Below are 6,000 nucleotides of genomic sequence, written 5' to 3' on the forward strand. Positions count from 1 at the left end.
CTTCTTTCATATTATGTTCTTATAGTGTTTAAATTAAAGAATGACAAAATAATCTATTATTATTATGCATTTGTATCTGTACCAGAATCGTGAAGAAGTTGAAGGAACCTGTAGTTTTCCACCTGTTAATATTAGCACCAGAAAAACCAAACACATTCTTTAGTGAACCTATGATTGAAGCAATTATTCGCTTGCATTCACACTTTCTAGGGCCTATCGATTTAAATACTCAACAAATAATTCTCTATAAAATATAAACAACCAAATATTTACTTTAAACCATGACAAATCCACAGTATAAATTTATGGCATTCAGTTTGAATAACCTTAACCATTTGCCATAAAGATCAACAACTCAACTCGCACATTTCCCTCTGACATCATCTGTTGCTGGTGTCCAACATCATTTGACGTCTGTGTTTTGTGCGGGCTCAACGAATTGAAAAATTGTTCACAATAAATTAAATTTCATCCAGACTTGTTCCCGGCCCGACACTCACTCGCTCTAGCTCAAAAATTTAAATAGGTCAAATATGCATTTAATTTCCGCACGAATGAAATGAATTTGTCTGGGCGAAAGAGAGAGAGAGAGAGTCCTTTGAGCAGAAGAGTCTCCCTTCCAGCTGTCAAATACATAAAGCGAGGGCAAAGTGTGCCTGCCATGTCGCCTCCAGTTCTCCCTGCCTTCCGGCTCCTCCTTTGACTTCAGCCTGGTCCCCAGGAGAACACGTGTTTGGGCCACCTTCTGTTGTGCTGTGTTATGGCCATGGACTGTTTCGTACACTTAACTTATTTGGCTCCATTAAAATCTTGCTAAATAAATATTTAATGCGTGAACAGGAGGTAGGGCTCTCCTCCCCGCCCTGGAGGAACCTTGGGAGCAACAGCCTGCCCAGATGATTTATGACCTTCTCTTGTCCCCACAGCCATTGGTCTGGCCTTTTGTTGGCCCCGGACTAATGGCTCATAATTGATTTTTATGCCTATTGTGTTGGCCATCTTTGGCCCCGCTTGGGCCATTGCGGGTGCCTTTCAAATGGCGCGCACTTAATGCGACGCACTGCACCAGGGCCTCATTACGCAGGACCCTTCAGGAGGAGCGAGGGGGTCGTATTAAAAACTTATAATTCCTGCTATTGGCGGTATACATAAATCCGTTTTATTGCCGCTAAAAGTTGTGGACTTAATGAAGCAGTGGCAAGCAAATGGCTTCCTTCCTTAAATATTGCGGCCATGGTAATAACCTTCAATATGATGAACTTCATTGTTTAGGTACAATTTAATATTTAAACGAGAAGCTGCTTAGTAGGGATTCCTGTTAAAGGAACAAAGTAGCTAAAAATAGGTTTGAAAATGGTAGTAAAGATTTTGTACTTGGTTAGTTCAAGCATTACTTCTAGTAACAAAAAACCCCTCCTCTCCCAGTTGATTTAATAACACCAATAAGATGCCACATCCAACAGACCAAAAGACTCTCCCCAATCTCAATTTCCTCCCCTGTTGTCTTTAACCAAAATCTAAATAAATAAATGTCCGCTTCGGACACCTACAAAAAGGGGAGCTGCTCCACCATGTCCATGTCCAGTCACCTTCTGGAGTTCCGGTGGAGAAGGACCAGGGCATTCCGGGCATTTCATGCGTTTACTTTAATAATGCGCATAAATTGGGAGTCGAGTTCTCGGACCTTTTGACTGCTTCATTCCTGCCTGGGAATCGAGAGTTGGGACCTGGAAATCCGGAGTCCGGTAGACGGGGATCATGTGGAAGCGTGCCTCCGTTTCATTTAGCTTTTGTTTGACTTCGGCTCCCCTCAATCCCCTCCTGGGTCGGTCATCTGTCTGCCTGTCTAGTCAGACATTGTTTTCGGTTCCCCCAGACTGACCCCGAGAATATTTTTGCCCAGCGTTTAATCTTTAATTTGCCACCAGCAAGGACCACCACCTCCTATTCCTACTCCTCCTTCCTTCCTTTCGTCTGTCTGTCTATCCAACTGTCGGGCTACGAATTCCTCCTCCTCCTCCTAACCCCCAGGCTCAATTTATTTGTTTTCAGCTTAGCTTCTGGCGGGGATTTGGGTGGGATAGTAAGGTGCGGGAATGCCGCATTAAATTAAATACTCAGCCGCTTCTCGCACAAAAATTATGCCAGCATTTAAGTGTTTAATATCCGCCGGCGACTTCTACTCTGGGGTCCCACGTCCACTTTCCTCTCTGGGGACCTCTCTGGATATTTATTAGTTGATTTTAATGGAAAAACCCCGGCGAACACTTGGCACACATAATTGTTGCGGGCGGTGACTAACGCCATGACATAAAACTAGAGATTTTTTTGCGGGTGAGGAAGCGGCGAACGTATCCTTGAAAGAGCTGATGTCATGCAAATTTAAGGGAGCTTAAGGCAATTGTTTATGGATGGTGAATAAATTAGGGACAAGTCACTGCACAGGATTATTAAAGTATGGTTTTTAAAGCGGGGGAATGTATAAGGTCTCGGAGCTTGCACTTGATGGTCTTTTAATGTCCTGTTTTTATATCCTTAAAGGGTATTATACTTTTTATCAGAAGCTTGTAACTTGTGAAGAAATGATTTCCGACCCCATAAAGCATATACATATATTCTTAATCAGCATCAAAAGATGCAAAAATTTCAACATTTTCAAAATTTTTTAAGGAGTACATCGTAAAAAATATTCATAAAAATTTTAATTTTTTTTAAGTTTAAATTAAGTATGCAGTTTTCATGAGCTACTAAAAACTAACATAGAGAATTATTCCGAATTAAAATTAAAGCATTTTTGGCTTAGCTATGAGATTTTTACCCTTTGATTTGTGTTAAAAATTGTCATATAAAAATATCAATAAATACCGATTCAAAGAATGCGAATATTTTAAGCTTAGCTATGATCGATTTCCGTTTCGATCGGTTCAACAAATTTAGTGTTCTTTCGTTTTAAAGGGTCTTAAAATTATTTAAAATTCAATCAAACAGTTTGGGAATTTAATAAATATCTTCTTTGACATTTATTTTAGTTAATAATAATTTAAAATAGTTTAAACATGTGGTTTCAATAATATATTCAGTTTTAAATCAATTTGTCTTCCTTACAAACAATGTTATTATTTAGAAAACCATCTTAATCGAAATTTAAGTCTTTAAAAAATCCACTTAAAAATTCACACACACCTTCCGTCATGTCCCATATGAATACCTTATTTCCCCAAGGACTCTACTCATTGCCTATGCTAACTGGCAATTCCTGCACTCCATGGACACCTTTAACGATATCTGCTGGCCACCAATCCACAATCCTTCGCCGCCATTCCTGACCAGAAAAGCCCCCCAAGGAGTTGGCAGAAACTAAACTGCACTCAGCACTCAACTATCGAGGAGTTGGAAGGATCCAAAAGGATCCGCTTCTGTGGCCTGCTCCTGGCAGCAATTGTTAATAAGATTTGCACATCATTTCACGTGTCCCGGCCAACTGTCTGGCTCTTGGCCTCTGTTGTTGGGTATTTGCATGCAATAAAGCCGCAAGGAGTTTGGTCCTGACCAATGCCAGGGATTCATTGTCCCACTCCCTCAGAAGAAGAGGAGAAGGATGTAGACTAGGTGGAGGGGGAAGGCTATTGTCTGTTTTGGCATTTTACGGCGTACATTTTAGACGGCAACTGCAGCTGGCAAATATCAAACGGAAGCCATGAAACCCTTGACTCCAATTCCTGGCCCGACTGCATGTGCAATGCCTGACCATTATTGCATATTTTATGGCATTTTTTTTGACACATTTCTAATGGAATTTCCCAGGGGTATACCGAAAGGAACTCGATTCCGAGTTCCTCAAATGTCTTGGCCTTAAATATTGATGAGATTTTCGGGGCAAAAGAGCAACGTAATCGGGCAATTTGTTATAAATAAGTAAGAGAGCTCTACTCAGTTGATTTGAATTTTTTAGTCCCTGTTTTTCAACTCGAATGTTTACTTATTTATTGCAGCAGAAAACAAAATTAAATTGCGATAAAACAATGATTTGCGTATTCCCCTCAGAGCTGTTCTTTTCCCTAACCAAAAAAAAAAAAAAAAAAAAAGAAAGATAATAAAATGCGAAGGTCTGGGAAAATAAAATGCGACAAATTAATTGGAATTTATGGCTTGGAAGCGTGTGAAAAACTCTGGGTGGAAAAGATATAGAATGTTGGGAAACCCCGCCGCACAAGATGGATGTCAATGGGGCGTCGGTGGAGATTTAATGAACAATTAGGGAGGATTAGTGGGGTTCCCTTTTTTTTGTCCTTGTGTCCCTCCAAAACTGACACACGTTAAAGTTCCATTAGCTTTTAAATTTTATTTTTTATTTTATTGTGCTGTGAGTGTGTTTCTTTTTTCCAACAACCACCGCTATCCTTTCAGATAGACTTCACCTGAGGTTAACTTCATACAAAATTCAAATGGCAAATTCAATGTGACAGCCTTCGGGCTACGGAAATTTTTCCTCGATAGCAAATCCATTAAAATATCAACAAAACTCAACGATGTAGGACATCAAAATGTAATTTTCAGCTTGGGCACAGCTTGTGCATAATAATGAGCTTCGGGTTTGCCGAGATTTTCTCCCTTCCGGCCAGGCCTTAAGCCTTTTCGTTTATGCCAAAAACCGCAAAAGGTGTGTGGGTATGTGAAGCTGGAATATTTTCACAATAATTATGCATAGATTAGATGTACTCAAGACAGCTTATATGACAAATAAACATGTTTTTTAAGACCTTAAATCTGTACCTTTTAAACATTTTTCACTGAAAGACTTTAGCACGCTTCGTTACGTTTATCCAGACACATTTTTCGTGCAGGGAAAAAAGTTTCCTCATTGATTTTCATTAAGCAAACAGAATTTCCGTTTCCTCTCTCAATTCAATTTTCAAAGTCCAGTAAAACCCTGAATTTTCCAATGCCAAGCTCAAGTTCAAGAGAGGAAAGTGAAAAATCTCAGACAGACTCTTGTACCTAATATAATTTTCTGCTTTTTATACCAAGCATTTTCGGTATTGGCTTTAAGTTTCCAACATGAATACTTACACAGTTTGCCACAGGAGCAGCTGACAGGAACTAATTGCAAGTTATTTTCCCCTACTCATCCTGCGACTGCTGTTTCCCGTTGTCCTTGCATGCTTGTGTGGAGCAGTTTTACATTATTTCACTCCTGACCCGGGTCTGCAGTGGCTTCTGCATTTTCCTTTTATTTTCCTCTTGCCATGCGAATAATTTTTGCTGTCGTCGCTGCTGTCGACGCTGGTATGGGAAAAAAAATGAAAGAAATTAAAAAAACAGTTGGAGCATTATTTATACCACAATTTTTGGTTGTTGCACCTGAAAGTTGAGTAATCTTTGAGGTTGTTATATGTTCAGTATTTTTACATAGTACATTTTTACTGATTTTATTTGCCATTTAAAGATAAAGTTTTCTGTGGAAATGTATTAAATTCGTCAAAGAACATGTATGTTATGATAATAACTTGACAATAACAATTAAAAAAATTAAACAAAAATTTGTTTAACTGAGAAATAGTATTTGCTTTAGTTTTATATTTTAAATTATGTTTTTATTTATAAGATAATAGCTATAATAAGGTTTTATTTTGATACCAAAACTGACCCAACATATCCCGTATCTCTGCTCAGCTACTATTTCGTTGCCTACTTTCCAGCGCTACTTTAAGATATCAAGTATACGACGTGTGTGCCCGAATTCCCTCACTCTCGTTCAATCCCTCGTCCTGCTAGCTGTCATTATTAATGCGTATAATTAGCGCACTTGATAAAGATTGATTGGTGGAGGCTTTGCTTCCTGGAAGGCAAAGAAAAGCCCACCCGCTAGACATGAGACGCACACAGATGCAAAGCGGAAACCGCACACACTCACTTACACACACTGACAGCCACTTTTCCAGATTGCGGCATTTGTTTATGTGGCACACGCATGACTTGAGCGTAATTTCTTACATTTTA

Source organism: Drosophila serrata, unplaced genomic scaffold, assembly GCF_035046125.1.
Source record: "Drosophila serrata isolate PLE 108 unplaced genomic scaffold, ASM3504612v1 contig_240, whole genome shotgun sequence".
NCBI classification, from domain to species: domain Eukaryota; kingdom Metazoa; phylum Arthropoda; class Insecta; order Diptera; family Drosophilidae; genus Drosophila; species Drosophila serrata.